We start from the raw sequence: 21,162 nt of genomic DNA on the forward strand, positions 1-21,162 counted from the left end.
GTACTTTTGTTTTTGTTGTATCTTTCAAGGAAATATGCCTTTTGTAAAAGCTAATTAATGTTAAGTAGTTAATTGGAACTAGCATCTGACAGCGAGGGCAACACAACCAGTGGGAGCTTGAGTCAATGTCATTAGAATTGAGATACTCCTGAATTCTTCAGGCTACTCTAGAATCTAGAGGGGCAGATGGAGCCAGCCAGGAGTGGGAAGAATCAGAGGAACTTGATACATAAACAGGAAGGAGTCAGTAAATAGGGAGACACTGGAGGTGAGAGTGGGAATGATCAGACAAAACCCTAAGTTTCCAGCAACATTGGCTTGCTAGATAGAATGCCAGGTCTGGAGTTAGGAAGGCTCAACTTCCTGAGTTCAAATCTGACCTCAGACACTTACTAGCTGTGTGACCCTGGGAAAGTCACATCACCCAGTTTGCCTCAGTTTCCTCACTGGTAAAGTGAGCTGGAGAAGGAAATAGCAAACCACTCCAGGATCTCTGCCAAGAAAATCCCAAATGGAGTCATGAAGAATCAGATGTAACAGACCAAAACCAACAATATTTAATCCCCTTGGCTTTAAACTAACTAGCAACCTACCCAAATAATGTCTGAGCCTTTGGCTATCAATGCTTCCCAGTTACTCTGAGATTCTGGTGTAATCTGAGTCCCAAAGCTCATTGGTGTGGGACTTTCTCTTCATTGGTGGGGATCAACACCCCACACTGGCATGAGGGGTAGGACAGAATTGGCAAAAGTGGAAAAGAGAAGAGGTTTGGTCTCATCAAATTCTTGAGTCTCTTCATGCTCTGTAGTAGCTTTGGGCACTTCTAGCTTCCAGCTTTGAGAGAAAAGATGAAAGATGCCAACGCTACTTTAGTTGATAAAGGAAAAATAAGATTCTGGAAAGAAGCTGACATGAGAAGAGCTGGCAATCTCCATCATGTCCCCATCTCCTGCTTGGGTGAGGTCTAGGATTTTCTCTGTTAGTTGTGCTGAATTACCTTACTCCCAATGGAAGAGCTCATTCACTCTGTATTTTCTGATATATGTTCTCCTATGTATACTTTCTCTGATTTCTGTTTTGCTATCAACTGAGATAAATGGGTTTCTTTTCTATTTACTATGTGAGTTCATTGTGTGAGTTCAAGTCAAGCCTCAGATATAAAGCTTGGGGTCTTCCTTTCCCCATTAAAGATTAGCAATCAGAAGTTTAGTTTGAACCTGAAGATCACATCTCCTAGATATAGTTTAACCCATAACATTTAAGGTAGCAGATAGATACTGCAGATAATATTTAAGGGAGTAGATAGCTAGAGTGCAGTACCCCTTCACTCTGAGGAGAACAGAGTGGTGGCCTCCAGCCCCAACTTCCTGCTTCCCCTCCTAGCAGGAATGAAAGTCTCCCTTAGAGAAAATGGAATGGGGTGGGTGAGAAGAGACGAACTATGGCTCTTCTTCCTCCTTTTGAGCCACATGAGGTCATTCCTCTGCTACATGTAGGGGACAGCCCTCCCTACACTGGGGATGGATTGCTCTAGCTTTTGGATTACACTTTTACTTCCTCATCGCCAATATAGCCTCTACCTATAGCCTCCTAGTTGTACCCTGGCCCAAGATTCCTCTTTCCTCTTGCCCTGATTTCACTAATTACTAACATTTGGGGGGTGCTTGACTCTCAGATAGCATATGACATCATTGTCTCAGCTCAGTACACAATCTGCTTTTAGCTGTAGTGACAGGGCTGTCTGCTGTACTACCATTCCCCAGCAGGGGGACCCAGAGACTACTGAATTAATCAATCAAGGGATTTAAAAATAGATCTTTTGTTAATTAAAACCTACTATATACCAAGCTATGGATACAAAGAAGAAAGTGAAATGGTCTCTGCCTCCAATGAGCTTACATGTTATAGGAGAAAACAACACACATATAAATACACACAAGAAAAAAAATACTGCACCTAAGGGGAGGGGGCAGGTAAAACCCTCCTAAGTAGGTGGCCTGTGAGCTGGGCTTTGAGGGAAACTAAGGATTACAAGAGGCAGGGATGAGGAAGGGAAGGTGTTCCTGGCAAGGGCCATAACCAATGCAAAGGCATGTAGGTGGAAGATGTAAAGGTAAAGCAGATGTAGGTAAAGATGTGCAAGGAATAGTGAAGTCTACCAGGTGACTGGATCATAAAGTATGTGAAAGTACAATAAATTTGGAAAAGTCAGCTGGAGCCAGATTGTGAAAGGCTTTATGCCCAACAGAAAAGTTTCAGTTTTACTCTAGAGTCAGGGGTTTTAATTCTTGATGTGTCACGCGCCCCTTTGGCAGTTTAGTGAAACCAATGGATCCTTTCTCAGAATAAAGGTTTGTGGCTCCATTCATAATTGAAGGAAATGCTAAATTTCATTTAGCAGTTAGTGAAAATAAAAATGTTATGGTTTTGTTTTCTTCCCATTCAAGTTCCTGGGCCTCCTGAATGAGGTTAAGAACTTGTTATGAAAACAGGAGAGAGGCATTAATGCTTTTAAAGTAGAGGACTGGCACGATCAGATCTGAACCTTAACAATATTCTTTTTGCAGCTGTATGGAGGATGGATTGGAGAGAATCACGGAGATCAATTGGGAGGCTATTGCAATAATCCAACCAATAGGTGATGAAATTGTTTAAGAAGGGGAGAAATGGGGGCAGCTAGGTGGCGCAGTGGATAGAGTACCGGCCCTGGAGTCAGGAGGACCTGAGTTCAAATCTGACCTCAGACACATAACACTTACTAGCTGTGTGACCCTGGGCAAGTCACTTAACCTCACTGCCTAGACAGAAAAAGAAGGGGAGGAATGGGAGGAAGGTAGAAAGGACAAGATGTAGCAACTGACTGGATAGAGAGGAGTAGGGGTAAGGGACAGCAAAAAGCTGAGGATGACTCCATGGTTGCAATAGCAGAGAATCCATCATCTAAGTGGAAAGTGGTATCAGAGGTCACTGAGCACACATGCGCACACATCCATACCCACACACACACTTTAACAAGTTGTCACACCCCAGCATAGGCCCAGAATGAAAAGGAACTCACTACCCTCAAGGGATTGTGACCTACTTGTATTATTAGGGATGTTTCCCCTTACATCTAGGTTGGCCTATGTGCAGCTTCTACCTACAGTTCCCAGTTCTGCCTTTGAGGTCAAGGAAAAGATGGCTAAACTTGCTTCTATAGGACAGTCATCCAAATATTTGAAAATGACCATTGGATCCCCTTTCCCACTCCAAATCTTCTCTTTTCCAAGTTAAACATATTAGCTTTCCCCCTACCCAAAAACTTGTGTCATTACAAATCTGATAAATATCTCATCTTCAACCAAGTCATTAGTAATTTTACTAATTTTACATGCTAATGTGTATAAAGACAAGGCCAGACCCGTGAAGCACTCCATTTGAAATCTCCCTCCATGATGATCCACTGATCCACCTCTCTTCAGATTACATTATTTGATCAATTCTCAATCCATCTGACTCAGCTGCCATCTGGCCCATAGCCCTCCATTGTGTCCACAAAGACAGCATGAGAGACTCTGTCCTACATCTTGCTGAAATCTAGATAGACCATGTCCACGTAAGGTTTTCCCCTTATCTATCTACCAGTCCAGGAAGCCAACTAAAGAAGGCCATTAAATGCACCTGGAAAGACCTGTTCTTATGATGCTCTACTCACACCCTCTTTGTGCTCCCTATTTCCCCTCTGAAATATTCACAAGACATCTCTCTGATGATGTTCTAGAGTTTTGTCAAGTATTAAAGGCAAGTTCACAAGACTATATTCTTACAGATTCTACTCTTCCTTCTTTGAAAATTGGGTGATTTACCCTTCTGCAATACTGTGATGCTCTTTTCTTCCTCCTTGATTTTTCTTTTTTCCCCAAAAATGTTTTATTAATTTATTTTGAATTATCAACAATCACTTCCATAAGCTTTTGAGTTTTAAATTTTTCTCCCCCTCCCTCCCTCCCCAATATGGTGTGCAATCTGATATAGGCTATATATATATATGTTCCTATTAAACATATTTTCACATTAGTGATGTTGTAAGTAAGAATTAGAACTAATAGGAGGAACCACCAGAAAGAGAAAACAAAACACAATGGAAGAAAAAAAAATGGCAAATAGTATGCTTCAATCTGCATTCCAACTCCATAGTTCTTTCTTTGGATGTGGATAGCATTTTCCATCATGAGGCTTTTGGAGATGTCTTAGATCCTTGTATTGCTGAGAGGGGTTAAGTCTATCAAAGTCAGTCATCACTCAATGTGGCTGTTACTGTGTACAATGTTCTCCTGGTTCTGCTCATTTCACTCAGCATCAAACTATACAAGTCTTTCCAGGTTTATCTGAAGTCTGCCTGTTCATCATTTCTTATAGCAGAATAGTATCCATTACATTCATATATCACATTCACAATTATGATTTCTGTGTCTTTCTCTCTATCCTTCCCCCCCCCACCCCCTGTTTATGTTTTCTTTCTCCTTTCTCCTTTTCCTCACTAATGTTTTGCTTTTGACCACCCCTCTCCTCAGTCCCACCTCCCTTCTATTAGCCCTCCTCTTTTCTTTCCCCTTTTCCCTCCTACTGCCTATAAGGCATGTTAGATTTCTATACCTAACTGATTATGTTATTCCCTTCTTAAGCCATATCTGATGAGAGTAAGGTTCAAACAATGCTCATTTCCCTCCCTTCTTTCCCTCTGCTGTAATAGGTTTTTGTGCCTTTTCCTGTGATGTAATTTACCCTTGTCTGCCTCTTCCTTTCCTTTTCTCTCAGTACATTTTCTTAGATCAGATTAATTCACTTACTTGGATCCATTTAACCCACTTGATTAGGTTTTTTTCATCAATACATCAAAGTCAATTTATACCCACCCCTTTATGTATACCCTTTAACATGGTGTAATAACAATACAGTTCTCAAGAGTTACAAGTGTCATCTTCCCTTGTAGGGATGTAAACAGTTTGCCCTTATTAATAACATGTTGTTTCTTTCTGTCCCATTTACCTTTTTATGTCTCTCTTGAGTCTTGTATTTGAAAACCAAATTTTCTGTTGAGCTCTGCTCTTTTTTTATCAGGAAGGTATGGAAGTCCCCTATTTTATTGAATATCCATCTCCCCTGAAAGATCATGCTCATTTTCGCTGGGTAGTTGATCCTTGGTTGTAATCCAAGCTCCTTTGCCTTACAGAATATCATGTTCCACGCCCTATGGTCTTTTAATGTAGAAGCTGCAAGGTCCTGTGTAATCCTGACTGTGGTTCCATGATATTTAAATTGTTTCTTTCTGGCTGCTTGCAGTATTTTCTCTATGACCTGGTGATTTTGGAATTTGGCTACTATATTCCTTGATGTTTTCAATTTGGGATCTCTTTTAGGAAGTGATCGGTGAATTCTTTCTATGGCTATTTTACCCTCTGGTTCTAGGATCTCAGGGCAGTTTTCCTTTATGATTTCCTGAAAGATACTGTCCAGGCTCTTTTTTTTCATCGTGATTTTCAGGTAGACCAATAATTTTTAAATTGTCTCTCCTGGATCATTTTCCAGGTCAGTTGTTTTACCAATGAGATATTTTACATTTTCATCTATTTTTTCATTCTTTTGTTTTTGTTTGACTGATTCTTGCTCTCATAGAGTCGTTAGCTTCCATTTGCTCAGTTCTAATTTTTAACAAATTGTTTTCTTCTATTAGATTTTGTACCTCCTTTCCCATTTGGCCAATTGTATTTTTAGGGACTTGTTTTCTTCAATGTACTTTTTTTCCAAGTGGCCAATTGTATTGTTTAGGGACTTGTTTTCTTCAGTGTACTTTTTTTCCAGTTGGCCAATTGTATTTTTTAAGGACTTGTCTTCTACAGTTAATTTTTATCCTTCCTTTTCCAAGCTATTGACTCTCTCTTGCATACCTCTCATTTCTTTTCCCATTTTTTCTTCTACCTCTCTCATTTGACTTTTAAAATCCTTCTTGAGCTCTTCCAAGAAGGCTTTTTGGGCTTCAGACCAGTTCATATTCCCTTTTGAGGTTCCAGATGTAGGTCTGTTGGCAATGTTGTCCTCTTCAGAATTTCTGCCTTGACCTTTATTCTTCCCATAATAAGAATCTATTGTATGTTTCTTTTTGCTCATGGTGTTTATTTCCTGGCCTTTAAAGAGATTGGGCTCTCTTGCTGGGGAGCAGAGGGCAATGACCCAAGCTTCTCATGTTGGGAGCCTAGAGCCTGGTCAATGGCTTTGTGTGCTGGGGCCTCCAATGTTGGCAGTTAGAGGCTGTAGGATTCTGGCAGTTTACCTGGTGTTGGGCTGGGATCAGCAACACAGGAACTCTAGGGGTAGGATTGGGTAGTGTGGCTTCTGAAGATTTCCTGCTCACCTGGGCCTTTCCTTCCTTGTGCTTTCTTCAGCTCCTTTCAGATGGATGTTGTAGGGTATTTATCCACCTGGGGCCCCTTGGAGTGCTGCTTCCCTTAGTTTTGCTGAGGCACTGGGAGAGCTGGTTGCTGTAGAACGCTGGGGCACCTGGTGGTTTTCTGAGTTGGTTTCCACCAGTTCCCCTGCCCTCGATGAGGCACTTGGAGGTCCAGGTGTTGGTGTTTGCCTGCTCCACCACCTGGACTTCAGGACCTCCTCCTGGTATGCTGAGGTGGTGCTTTCTGCTAGCTTGCTGGGATGCCTCCCGTTCTGTACTGCTCCCCTTCCCCCAGGGTAATAGGGGCCTTTCCGGTTAATCCCTCAAGCTACCTAGGCTGCTGGACTGCTGAATCCCATCTTTCTTCAGGTTCAGCTGTTCCAGGGGTTTTTCCTGGGGTGATATTTTCTGGGCTTTCAGGGGTTAATAAGGGAAGGTAAGAGAGACTCACCTCTTACTCCGCCATCTTGGCTCCCAGTCCTCCTTGATTTTTCAAAGAACACTGCCGTTGACTTGGCAATCACACCAGGTGGCTCTTTCAGGGCCCTGCTGTGGAGTTCAACTAGATCTATTGAGGAACTTGTTGAAGGCAGCTAGAGGCTATGCATGATTCTCCAGGACTGAGAATCCCTCTGCCTTTGCTTGGGAAGGGTGGAATGATATGGCCAGCCAGACTCGCATAGAAGTGGTAGAAGCTTCCAGAAACTTCAGGTAAATGGAAGGAGGTAGGGAAGGTGAGACTAAAGCTGAAATCAGTTGGTCTTGCCCTTTCCCTTGTCCTTGACCTGCTGCTGTAGTCACCAGGCCTCAGCAAAGCTATGGTGGCTCTTGCCTTGGTATATCTGCTCTGTAGAAGGTGCTGTGAGGTGGCAGCCCACTTTGTTCCTCTTAGGACCAGATGGTCTCTGAAATTCCTTCCAACTTTTGATGGCCTGACTTGAAACAGGCCCAAACACTGAGCGTTTGACTTTTTGGAATGGACCCAACTTGGCCTCAAACTCTATATAAGCCCTTAGGTAGGCAGGAACCTGCTACAGACTTTAGTACAACAGACTCGGTTGGCCATATCCAAGACAGAAAATGGTTCCTAGTGGTGGTATCACACTGCTACACCAGGTGGGGTTCAAAAAGCAGCTTACTGCTTAGAGCTGTGGTAGCCAAGGAGAAAGAAGTGGCCAGAGTTGGATAAGCCACCTGATCCTTTCTTCTCTTTTGCTGCCTGGAGTATGTATGGCTCCTTCCTTCCTTCCTCCTTCCAACTGTGTATGCTAAAAACATTATTACTGGAGCTGTTCTGCTTGACACACTTGCTGAGTGGAAATTTTGTCTATGAAAAATTCTTAAGTCCTATTGGAAGGGCACTGATTTCTGATGCTTTCCTGGAAAAAAAAATAGGGCTCCCTATCTGAGATCACTAGCAGGTGCCACAGTACATATAGCCTCGGGCCCGGAGGCAAGAAGACATGAGTTCAAATCCACCTCAGACACATACTAGCTGTATGATCCTGGGCAAATCACTTTACCTCTGTCTGTATCAGTTTCCTCATCTGTAAAATGGAGATAACAATAGCACCTCCCTCCCAGGATTGTTGTGAGAATCAAATGAGATAATGTTTGTAAAATGCTTAGCACAGTGCCTGGCATGAAGGAGGTGCTGAACAAATGTTTGTTTCCCTCCTTCCAGACTGATACTTGGAAAGAGTTGGGACTTAGGTCACATAAATAACAAAATATATTTGTCCATACCGTGCAGTTCATGGCAACAAATGAACAAATGGATGTTTCATTGAGTAGTTACATGTTTGGCTTTTAACCTAATTTCCTAATATTAATTTACATAATCCCACAAACCTTTGGATCTGAATCCCAGGCTAAATGGGGCTTATGGTATGTTCTCCATACACACCATTCCATGTCCCATCTCCATGCTTTTAGACACGTGGCTTCCTCAACACCTTACCAAGACTGTAAATCCTCCTCATCTTCCCTTCCTTGAATCCCTAGCTTTTTTCAAAGCTTAGCTCACAAGTGCCACCTCCTACCTGATGGATTTACTCTGTTTGATTTTCTATTTACTCACACATTGTTTCCCCCAAGAGAATATAGGCTTCTTGAAGGTGGGGACTATTCCAGGTACCTAATGACTCAATAGCAGAAAAATGCATCAGTACCAGCCATGGAGTCTGGAGGACCTGAGTTCAAATCTGGCCTCATACACTTAACTAGCTTTGTGACCCTGGGCAAGTCAACTTAACCACATTGCCTAGCCAAAAAAAAAAAAAGAAGAAGATAAAATCATATTTTGTGGCCTTTGTTTAGCTCCTTGCTAACCTCGGGCCCATGAAGCCTTCATGAAATAAAGCTCCCAATGGTTACAGAGAAGGTCTAAGTGAATTCTTTCACACCTGAACCAGCTCTCCCAACTCTAAACCTCAACAAAATCACTAATGATGAGAAACACAAATCAAGAAAACTGTTAGAACTTGACTTTCAGCAAATTGGCAAAGATGACAGAAGATGGAAGGAGTCAATTTCAAGAGAACTGGGGGAATATGGGTACATGAATAAGTTATTAGTGGAGTTATGAATTGCTATTGTGAAGAATAAATTAGAATTATTCTAAAAACAGTGACAAAAAACAAGCGTCCACACCATTTAACCTAGAAATATCACTTCACCAAGGAGATCGAAGACAAAGAATTTTCCCCTTACAACAAAATATTTGTAACAACCTTTTTGTAGTAGCAAAGAACCAGAAACAAAGTGGATACTCCTTGGTTGGGGAAGAGATAAATACATGTTGTTGGTACATTAATACAATGGAATGTTACTGTGAAATGAAAAATAGATTCAGATTAAAGTGAGCAGAACCAAGAAAACAATACATGTGATGACCACAAAAATGCAAAAACCGAAATTGAAGTTTGTGTAACTATAATGCCCAAAGAAAATACACCTGCAGGTGTGGGGACCGATGGGTGTGTGGAATTATGCATCTACTTCAGGTGGCATTGTTGTTTTTGTTGGCCTAGCTGAATTATTTTTCTCCTCTTTTAAAAAAAATTTGTAAGGGAATGACAACAGGGAAGGGATATATTTGGAAATGAAGCAAAAGATAATAAAAATAAGATTAAAAAAAAAGAAACTGCTTTACTAGATCATCCTCATTCCCCCTACCCAGGGCTATTCTCTAATAGGCTCAGGAAAGTGGTTATTCAATTTTCAGTGCGAGCATTTATGTCTTGGAAACTGGCAAACACAATAAATCAGGGCTTGATGTTGTTTTGTAGATATCTAAATTTAGGAAAGTGATGGAAAAATGTTAATAATGCAGATGAACCTTATAAGTTTCTCATGTGCATGTTTCTTTCTGGAAAGTTGGTTTTTAAGCATGTACTAGCATGCCTCTGCCCCCTCCCCAGTTATTCCAGTGGGGGAGAGGGGGAAAAAATAAAGGAAGAGATTGCTATTTGGAACTTATTGAAATAAGCTATGGAACAATGAGAGGAAGCCTTAGGGATAGATATCAGTTTCCAAGTTGGATCTCCCTGGCCCAATTTTCATGACAGCTGCCAATCTGGTTGGATCCCACTTTATCTTTGGCTCTGGCTACTGGTCTGTCTCCTGTCCCCATCCCCAATGTCTAGGCCCTGTCTCTGCTCCAAGCTCTAGCTTCCAATTGATCCCAAATCTACTTTTGCAAATGCAGTGTCTGCCCCTCCTCCTACTAGCCAGAGCCACAAGGAGGCAACAGTTGTAGGCTGTTTGCCTTACCTGGGCTTCTGCTGCAAGGCTGTGAAAGAAATGGGAAGCCAAAGGTATTTTTTTTTTCTTTTTAGGCAATTGGGGTTAAGTGACTTGCCCAGGGTCACACAGCTAGTAAGTGTCTGAGGCCAGATTTGAACTCAGGTATTCCTGACTCCAGGGCTGGTGCTCTATCTACTGCACCATCTACCTGCCCCCAAAAGTCTTTTTAAGGGCAACAGAAGAGAGAGCTAGGATGTTGGGAAACGGATACCTCATTCATTTCCTATCTGTGTCACTGTGTTGCTAAGTGATTTCCTTCAGTCAGATTCCAGAAGACATTATGAAAACCTTCTCCATTCCTCTCCTGCTTCTGCCTGTCTTCTGGTACCCACAGAAATATGGCTCCCTACAGAAGACACTGCATCCTTAGCTCCCCTCTACAATGTTAGATGGAGCTTATTTCATGCTCCTGCTCATCCTCTGATAGACATACTGGGCCCAGGGGAGTAGGTACGCTCCTGCCTCTCCATTGCTACTTCCTGAGCCTCCCACTACCACCACTACCCAGCAAGCTCTTTTCCTTAGAGGTTTATACTCTCCAGTTTTATTTATTTATTTATTATTGTGCAAATCCTCATAGTCATATATCATCTCCCAATGTAGACTGGAAGGGACCTGGAGAGACCATGCCTTATTTATCTGTCTCCTTCTCATGGCCCAGCACAGGGCACACTGTAGGCACTCAATCAATGTTTAGACAAATGGATGATCCAAGCTTTAAAAAAACATCCACTCTCTTCTTTCTCAAGAAGTTCAGTACTTGGCTTACAATCTTACTCTCTATCTCAGGCATTACCTTTATTAATGTCCCCTCAGGAAATCTGCCCTCCTAGTTCATCAGCCTCTTAAATTCCCATGGTGAACACTTTCAATCCATTCCCGTAACACACAGAGATGGTCAGACCTCTGATTTTGTTCTTACTGGCATCTCAAGCTCAGCATGTTGAGTGAGATCTGAAGATCATCAAGGATGACCAGGACCTGGCTTTCATAAAGAATGTGACAGAACTTTCAGATAGGAACTCAACTGTCAGTTTACACCCAAGTAAGATGACAGTAGTATACTGAAGAAGGGCCAACACTCAAATGTGATCCCCTAGATATGCCAAACAAGGGCTTAGATGACCCTGTGTCAGTGAGGGCCAAGGGCTTCTGACCTGCAAAGGTCTGAGTAGAAGAATCTGATTTGCACATGTGTCATGCATGAAACACTGAAACTCCTGTGAAACAGCTAGCTAATTAACTCCTTTCTCTAGCTTGGGGATTCCAGTTTATGAACCAGGACATGCAGGAGACCGCTAGTGAAGAATGAACTTCTGGGAAAAGCAGATCATGTGCTCCAGGTCATTTTAATGTTTAGCCTAGGGATATATGTGCCCCCACATCCTTTTTTTATAGTTGGTTGGTCAATATGTTAGGAAAAAAAATCTTTGTAACGTATTATGATCTTGAGTTTACTGTTTTACTAGAAGAAATATCAGAATACAGGATGCTATGGTTGAGTTGGTTTCCCCCATCCTGCCTCCCACCTTCCCACCCATTCTTATGGCTGACAATCTGAGAGCAAGTACTTTCTCTGTTTGTGTAACGTTGTGGATGACACTAAGTCCAGAAAAATGTGATAATTTACTTTGTTATACAATAACATTGTTAGTGTCTAACTTCCTCTGGGTTTTGCCTATGATAATAGCTTTCAGCTAGAAGGGACCTCAGAGGCCATAGAGTTCAAACTCCCTTGTCTGTTAGGGGGATGGGGAAATTGAGGCCCAGAGAGATGTGGCTCAAGTTCACCTGGTGAGTGGATGGATGTTGAAAAATAAATTCTCTTTAGTCTGTAAAGGATTAAACAAAAGTGCTTAACAGAAACCTGAAACTCCAGGTGAGGAAAGGGATAATAGTAAGACAATGCCCCAAGGGGTGGAGCCAAAATGGCTGAGAAAAGCTGGGAAGTTGTCTCAGCTCTCCCCAGTGTCCCTCAGAAACAATGTTAAATCAAGCCTCTAAACAGATTTTGGAGCAACAGAACCTACAAAAAGATGGAGTAAAACAATTTCCCAGCTTAAGATAACTTGGAGGGAATTCAAGGAAAGGTCTGTCTCACTTGAGTAGAAGGAGAGTGCAGCCCAACACAGACAATTGTCTAGGCAAGCCTGTAGGAGGCTCTTAGCCATGGCAGAGATCAGTAACCAAAACCCTGTGTTTCTGGCTCAGCAGGCCAGTGGCACAGCAGGCCAGCTGTGAGGGGCTCCAGCCCCAGCACAGAAGGCAAATTTCCAGTCCTAGAACCAAGGGCACAACAGGTGTGATTAGGGTGGGCCACTCTAGCTCAGTAGACAAGCTGGGAGCACCTGAGGCCCCAGTGATCAGGCCCCTGGCCCTCAGCACAAGAAGCTTGGGACACCACCCCCTGTGCCCTAGAAGCAGAGCCCAACTTTAAAAGCCACAAAATAGGCCAAAAAATGAGCTTCTTGGTCATTTCTGTTTCTTTACAGAAAAGAGTCCTGAGGGGCAGCTAAGTGGTGCAGTGGATAGAGCACTGGCCCTGAAGTCAGGAGGACCTGAGTTCAAATCCAACCTCAGACCAAACACTTGACACTTACTAGCTGTGTGACCCTGGGCAAGTCACTTAACCTCAATTGCCTAAATATACAATTGGCCAAATGGTAAAAAAAAAAAAATCCACTGAAGAAAATAATTCCTTAAAGAGCAGAATTAACCAAATGGAAAAGGAGGTACAAAAGCTAACTGAAGAAAATAATTCCTTAAAAATTAGAATTGGGCAAGTAGAAGCTAATGACTCTATGAGACATCAAGAATCAGTTGAATAAAATCAAAAGAATGAAAAAATAGAAGAAAATATAAAATGCCTCATTGGAAAAACATCTGATCTGGAAAATAGATCCAGGAGAGATAATTTAGGAATTATTGGACTACCTGGAAGCCATGATCAAAGAAAGAGTCTGGGAAGCATCTTTCAAGAAATTATCAAGGAAAACTGCCCTGATATCCTAGAACCAGAGGGTAAAATGGTGATTGAAAGAATTCACCAGTCACCTCCTGAATGAGATCCCAAAATGAAAACTCCAAGGAATATTGTAGCCAAATCCCAGAATTATCAAGTCAAAGAGAAAATACTGCAAGTAGCTAGAAAGAAATAATTCAAATATCAAGGAACCACAGTCAGGACTTAGCAGCTTCTACATTAAAGGATAGAGGGACTTGGAATATAATATTCTGGAAGGCAAAGGAGCTTGGATTACAACCAAGAATCAAGTACCCAGCAAAACTGAGCATAATTGTTCAGAGGAAAAGATGTATATCCAATGCTCTTACTAGTTCTGTGACCCTGGGCATGTCACTTAACCCCATTGCCTGGCCAAAACAAACAAACAAAACAGGTGAAGGAGTCCTACAAAATTCTTTCTATGACACAAATATTCCTAAACCAGGAAGAGCTAAAACAGAGAAAGAAAACTATAAGACAATTTCCCTGATGAATATTGATGCAAAAAATTAAATAAAATATTAGCAAACAAATTACAGCAATTTATCAGCAGGATAATACACTATGACCAGGTGAGATTTATACTAGGAATGCAGGGCTGGTTAATTATTGGGAAAACTATCAGCATAATAGACCATATCAATAATAAAACTAACAGAAATCATGATTATCTCAATAGATGCAGAAAAAGCTTTTGACACAATACAGCACTGATTCCTAGTAAAAACACTGTCTTCTCCTCCCTTCCCTATCCCAACTCCTTGGTGAACCAGTTCAGATCTATTTTTGAATCCCTTATACAATTGTTTTTATCACAATCATATCTTGCGCAAACCTGGATTACCACCATCCAGATACTTCACTCTGATTGCATACTGATGAATGGAGGAAATCCTGAAACTATGCTGTCAGTCAGTCAATAAGCATTTATTAAGCACCTACCATGTACCAGGCACTGTGCCTCCTTCCTTACCACTTTTTTTTTTCATTAATTCACTTGATATACCTGATGTTTTATTCCTCTCAACAAATTTTGTTATTACTTTTTTTAGTTCCGTAAACTAGATTGGTAGTTTGATTGGTATGGCACTGAATAAATGAATTGATTTAGTGAGTATTTTCATTTTTATTATATTGGCTTGGCCTACTCATAAGCAATAAATATTTCTCCAGTTGTTCGGATCTGCCTTTATTTGTGTAAAGAATGTTTTGAAATCATGTTCATGTAGTTCCTGTGTGTCTCAGGAGGTAGCCTCCCAATTACTTTACACATTCTATAGTTATTTTTTATGGAATTTCTCTTTCAATCTCTTCCTACTGGATTTTGTTAGTAGTATACAGAAATGCAGATGATTTGTGTGTTTATTCTATATCCTGCAACTTTGCTGAAGTAGAAGCTGAAGAAATTAATTGTTTTATTTAGCTTTTTTACTTGACTTTCTATGGTTCCCTAAGTAAACCATCATAACATCTGCAACAATATTAATTTTGTTTCTTCTTTGGCTATATTTATTCCTTTAATTTATTTTTCTTGTCTTATTGCTATAACTAGCATTTCTAGTACAATATTGAATAGCAATGATGACACTGGACCTTTACCCATGCATGATCTTACTGGAAAGGCTTCTAGCTTATCTCAATTACAAAAGATGCTGACCCTTCATTTTAGATAGATATTTCTTATCTTTTTAAGGAAAGCCCCACTAATTCCTGTTTTCTAGTGTTTTTAACAGGAATGGGTATCCTGTCTTGTTCAAAGCCTTTTCTGCATCTATTAATATAACCATATGATTTTTGTTGTTTTGATTATTAATATGGTCAATTATGTTTATAGTTCTCCTAATATTGAACCAGCCCTGCTTTATAAATGTAATAAATATATAAATATAAATCCATCCTAGTCATAGTATATAATCTGTGATATATTACTGTAGTATCCTTGCTGTTTCATTTTTTAAAATGTCTATTAATATTCATTAGAGATATTGGTTTTAGTTTCTTTCTCTGTTTTAACTCTCCCTCTTTTAGGTATGAAGACTATATTTGTGTCATAGAAGGAATTTGGCAAGACTTCTTTTTATATTTTTTCAAACACTTTATGTAGTATTGGAATTGATTGTTCTTTAAAAGTTTGGTAGAATTTGCTTGTAAATCCATCTGGTCTAAGGGTTTGGTTTTTTTTTAATTTTTCTTTGGGAGTCCATGCATAGCCTGTCCAATTTCTTTTTCAATGACAAAATTATTTGAGAACTTTTTTTTCTAGTTCTTTTAATTGGACTTTCAGGTCATGTGACTAATAAGATGGTAGATTATACATGTTCTCTGATTCTCACAACCTCTCAAACCTCTCCAAAACAGAAGTTATTCACCAAAGATAAAGCAACCTTAGCTAGTTCCATGATCTAGGACACCAAGAATCTAAAAGGTTAAAAAAAAAAAGCAAAAAACAAACATAGGAACATCAATTCTCACTAACCCTGAGCTCACTCATCACCTGCCATACTAGCAGCAACATAGCCATACTGGGAGACCCAAGGACACTACACAGACATACATCAAAACCCACTTTCCATCTGCAGCTCTGCTTGGCTTCAATTCCACAAAACAAGACACATACTCCCTCCATCCCTCACTGCCCCCCTCCACCCCATGATGGACAGCTCCAGGGTCCCGCCTTCCAGCTTCCCTTTGTGTGTTGTCTTCTCCCCTCCTCTATTAGATTGTAAGTCCCTTGAGGGCAGGGACTATCCTTTTTCTTATTTGTATCCCTAATGCTTAGCACAGTGCCTGGCAGGCAGTAGGCACTTATAAATGCTTACTGAATTAAAATTAATTAAAACTTTTTCTAATAAATACAAGAGTGAAATAAGGATGCCCAGTAAGACAAGAGAAAGGAATTAAAGGAATAAAGACAAGTAAAGAGGAGATAAAACTATCCTTGTTTGCTGATGATATGATGGTTTACTTAGAAAATTCCAGGGAATCAGCAAAGATACTAATTGAGACAATTAATAGCTTCAACCAAGTTGCAGTTACAAAATAAATGGTATGACCATTTTGGAAAGCAATTTGGAATTATGCAGATAAAGTCACTAAAATGTCCCAGAGACTCCATTACCAGTCTTATACCCCAAGGCAACCAGTGATAAGAAAAAAGTCCCCATATACTCTAAAACATTTATACCAACACTTTTTGTGATAGCTAAGAATTGGAAGCAAAGTAGATGCCCATCGAATAGGGAGTGACTAAACAAATTATGATACATCAACGTAATGCTATATTACTGTGTTGTAAGAAATCATGTGTTCGATGAATACAGTGAAGCATGGAAATATCTATACAAACTGATACAGAGGGAAGTCAGCAAAGCCAAGAAAACAATATATACATTACTACAATAATGTAAGTAGAAAAAACAATGACACAAAAAAATCAAAAGCAATTGTAATAAAATTATTAAGATCAAGATCAGAACAAAGAGATATGAGAGGACACCACAAACCTACCCCTTCGTGGAGGTAGGAAGTTCACAGGTGTTATATATGACACATATTTTTGGACTTTTCCAATGTATTGATTAGTTGTAATGACTTTTTTTCCTTCTATAAAATATTATCTGTCACATGAGATGGATGACTCTTGGGGAGGGGGAAAGGGAGGAATACATGGAATACTATGGTGATATAAAAAAAACAGAAAATATCAATAAAAACTTTTTAAAAATTAAAAATTAATTGAAATTTAAAAATTTAATTCTAAAGAACAGATGAGTCAAAGAACAAATCATAGTATCAATCAGTAATTTCATTTAAAATAATGACAGCAGCAGTATACCATAATTTCCTGATGTATCCAATGCAGTCATTAGGGGAAAATTTACATCTCTAAACTCCTTCCTCCATAAAAAGGAAAAAGAACATATCAATGTGCAACTATAAAACTTTAATAAAAACAATAAATCAAAACCCCCTAGTTAAATACCAAAATAAATATCTTGAAAACCAAAGAACTTCATAAAATTGAAAGCAAAAAAAAAATTAAATTAACAAATAAAACTAGTTATCTCTTTTGAAAAAAAAATAAACTATTATTAACTAATTTGATTTTTTTTAAAAAAGAAAATAATCTCTAGCATCACAAATGAAAGGGTAAATTCACATAATAAATTAATAGAAAATATTTTACCCAATCACATGCCAATAAAATTGACAATCTAGATGAAATGGATGAATATTTACAAAAATAGAAAATGCACAGATTAACAGAATAGCTAAAATAGCTCAATCTCACAAAAAGTAACTGAACAGGCCATAAGTGAACTCTCAAAGAAAAAACCCTAGGGCCAGATGGATTTACAAGGGATAACAAGAAAATTTTGCAAAACAAAATCAATGTAGCTAATTAGAAAAGAAACAGGAAACTGATTTGCAGTAAAGTTCTCTAAGCTCTTATTTCTAAAATATAAAGGGAACTGATTCAAATTTATAAGAATAAAAGCCATTCCCCAACTAATAAATGATCAAAGGATATGAATAGCTGTTTTCAGAGGAAGAAATCCATGCTATCACTGGCCATATAAAAATGTTCTAAATCACTAATAATTAGAGAAATTCAAATTAAAATAACTCATACCATCAGATTGACAAGGTTGAGAAAAAAAAGGAAAAATGACAAATGCCATTGGGGCTGTGAGAAAACAGGTAGTTACTGCACTAGTGGTGGTGCTGTGAACTGGTCCTGCCATTCTGGAAAGCAATTTGGAACTATGCCCCAAAAGGTATTAAACTGTGCATACCTTGTGATAGCACTACTAGCTTTATAGACAAAAGAGGTCAAAGAAAGAAGAAAAGAAACTATATGTACAAAAATATTTATAGCAGCTTTTTATGGTAGAAGAATTGGAAACTGAGGAGATGCCCATCCTTTGGGGAATGGCTGAACAAGTTATGGTATACTATTGTGTTATAAGAAATGATGAAGGGGATGGCTTCAGAAAAACTTGAACAGATTTGTAAGAACTGATGCAAAATGAACAATTTAACAATAACAATACTGTAAAGACAAACAACTTTGAGATACTTAGGAATTATGATCACCATAATAACCGTCCATAATTCCAGAGGATTTATGATGAAACACGGCCTCCTGACAGAGAAGTAGTGGATTCAGAGTGGAAACTGAGACTTAGTTTTAGTGGCATGGCCAACATGGGAATTTGTTTTGCTTGACTCTGCCTGTTTATAACTTTTATTTTTCTCATGGGGGCTGGGGAAGAGGAGGGATAAAATGGGAAGGTGATTTTTTTTATTGATTAAAAAAATTAATTTTAAAAAAGTGTCCCTTAAGAGCAATGACTGGTTTTGGTTTTGTATTTGTATCCCCAGTGTTTAGAATAGTGGTTGGCACATAGTAAGTAAGTACGTAGCAAGTGCTTTAAAAAAAAAAATTAATGGCCTAAAAAGGCAAGAAGGTCCCTATCGTATAGACTAATTTTCCTAAAACTTACCTAAGAAGGCAACAAAACTATCCTTGAGACTTAATAGGCTAAGGCGACCAAGGCTCAAAGTGTTGATGCAGCTTCCTAGGCACTTCCAGTTAGACAGGTATCCATTGCTGTACAAATTCATGTAGTCTTCTGAATTCTGAGAGTGTGTCACAGTGGCAAATGAGGAGGGAGCTGCACCTACCTGAAATGATGCTGAATCATTATTGAATATGCTTTCTGTGTAATTGTGGAGTAAAATGCCTTTCACTGAGGGTTAGATGGCCTATAAATGATATTTTGTTCCCATTTGGAGCATGAGTCACTGGCCCAGAATGCATAATAGGGCCTGGGACACCAGCAGTGTGAAAGTAGTGTTCTACTCAGGGCCTCTCATCATGAAGTCTTTGTTCTCCTCACCCTCCTTTCTCTCTTTCCACCCACCCACCTTGTATCATTTGGTTTCTAGTCCCTTGGCAAGGAAGTTGTGCTTCAGAAAACCCACAGTATAAATATGGGCCTCTTGGCATAGTGCCAGATCTTCCTGGCTAATTTCAATTCCTAATAAACCTATCTTAGTGATACCACCAATCTTCATGGGCTCCTCTGCAGCCAGGGCTAGGATGTTTTCAGTGGGATATATATGGATCTGGCTATTAACTGAGGCAGGGAGTGGCTTAATGAGGCTTGATTCCCTGCAGAAAAGAGCTTCATAAAACTGCTCAGCAGCAGCTTTGCTTCCTTATTATTATAGCATGTGACCTGTCTAGGCAGCTGGGAGACCAACCATTCTTTCTTGTCCATCTTGGAATGGCTTGTGGAGAACTCCTATGGATGAGTGGCTATGAACAGCTTGAATTAAATTGGCCAAATTTTATAGAGTACTTCTGGTTCTGGTGACCATTCCCTGCCCCCTTTTGCCCTGAAGGGATTTCCAGCTGACCCTCCAACCACATGATAGTGTTCATTCCTCCAAAGCATGAATTCATATGGGCCCAACTCCCTGGGTAAGATCAACTTCTGGGTTTATAGCTCAGGCTAGGAGCTATCCATGGTGCCAGCAGAACTCTAGTAAGGAAAGGCCATATGGATAGTAATTAATCAGTTCTAAGAATCATAGGTTTAGAGTTGAAAGGGACCTTAAAGGTCATCTATTTCAATCCCCTCATTTTACAGAGGAGGAAACTGAGGCACAAAGAGGCTAAATGACATGATCAGGATCACCAGATATTAAGTGACAAAGCTGAGATTTGAACTGAGATCCTCTAGCTCCAAAACTCTTTCCACTGTGAGAGTATGACCCAATGGTAAAAATAAAGTCAGTAGTGCTAACCCTTAGACAGAACTGAGGCCAGCAAGGGAAAGTAAGGACAACAAAAAGGTGTGAGTTTTTCAAGCTATGAGTGCAGAAAAAAAAAAAAAGAAAGCTCAAGAAAGGACAGAACTACCAATAGAAAGAAGGCAGAGCTGTTTAATTCTGATCTGTCTTCTGTTTGCTCTGGCAAGGAGAGGGGCCTTTAAAGGGAAAGTAACAAGTCAAAAATGGCAAAAGACAGGTGCTATGTAAGAGAAATAAGGGGATGTAAGAAAGCACCTAGTGCTCCTGCGATTTAACCAATCACTTGGCCCAGATTAACTATATTCTCTGATACTAGAAGAGCTGACATTTACAATTTCAAAGCCATGGTAACACAAAATTGGGAAAGGCCAGAAAAGTATAAAAGTCTTCTAAATTCAGAAAGAAATAAAACACTAAGGGAATAGGGAGAAGAAGAGGATAAGGGAGGGATCTCTATAGGGGAGAGTGAGGGAATAGGTCAAAGGGAGGTATAAAAGGGTGTTTAGATTTATGGGAATGGATGGATAAGGGAGGGATAGGGGGGTAGGTTAAGTAATAGGAGGGCAAGGTAGTGGGTAGAAGCAAAGTAGAGGAGTCAGGAGGGATAGGAAATGAGATATGCGCCAACATGAAAACAAAGATCAGGAGTAGAATTTGTTAGGGAAAGTATGTATTTTTGTATGTATGTATATATGTATATAGGCATGTATATATCTATGTATAAATATATCTGTGCTTAATTGTAGCTTTGGGGGGTGAGAAAGGAGGAAAAAAGAACAAAGTAAAAAGGGCACAACAGAGAACAAAAGAAAACTTACAAGGGAGCAAAGAAAAGATAGCTGTCAACACAATGTGTAGTATTTATTACATAGGCTTTCTTGAAATGGAAATTTACTGCTATATATTTTGAATTTATTTATTTATTGAATTATTGAACATATATTTAATCCTCTTACTTTCTGCTATGCACATGACATGTTTTTTCTTTTCTTATTTTGTATTTAAGTTTTAATATTTAAGTTTATAAGATGCTTCTTTTTCTTTTCTTATTATATATTTAAGTTTTAGTTTTTAACTCTAAAATAAAAAAGATAAAAATAAA

General features: G+C 39.5%; 1 protein-coding gene and 1 long non-coding RNA gene across 4 annotated transcripts in view; one reads left to right on the forward strand and one right to left on the reverse strand.

The window, feature by feature from the left end:
• The window catches only part of LOC144455004 (uncharacterized), a 265,597-nt gene that overhangs the window by 234,267 nt on the left and 10,168 nt on the right, over positions 1–21,162 (forward strand). The gene's annotated exons all lie outside the window — the stretch shown is intronic.
• TMLHE (trimethyllysine hydroxylase, epsilon) overlaps positions 1–21,162 on the reverse strand; it is a 107,502-nt gene that overhangs the window by 25,597 nt on the left and 60,743 nt on the right. The gene's annotated exons all lie outside the window — the stretch shown is intronic.

This window comes from Phascolarctos cinereus, unplaced genomic scaffold (genome assembly GCF_003287225.1).
Source record: "Phascolarctos cinereus isolate Bilbo 61053 unplaced genomic scaffold, phaCin_HiC Scaffold_8;HRSCAF=390, whole genome shotgun sequence".
NCBI lineage: Eukaryota > Metazoa > Chordata > Mammalia > Diprotodontia > Phascolarctidae > Phascolarctos > Phascolarctos cinereus.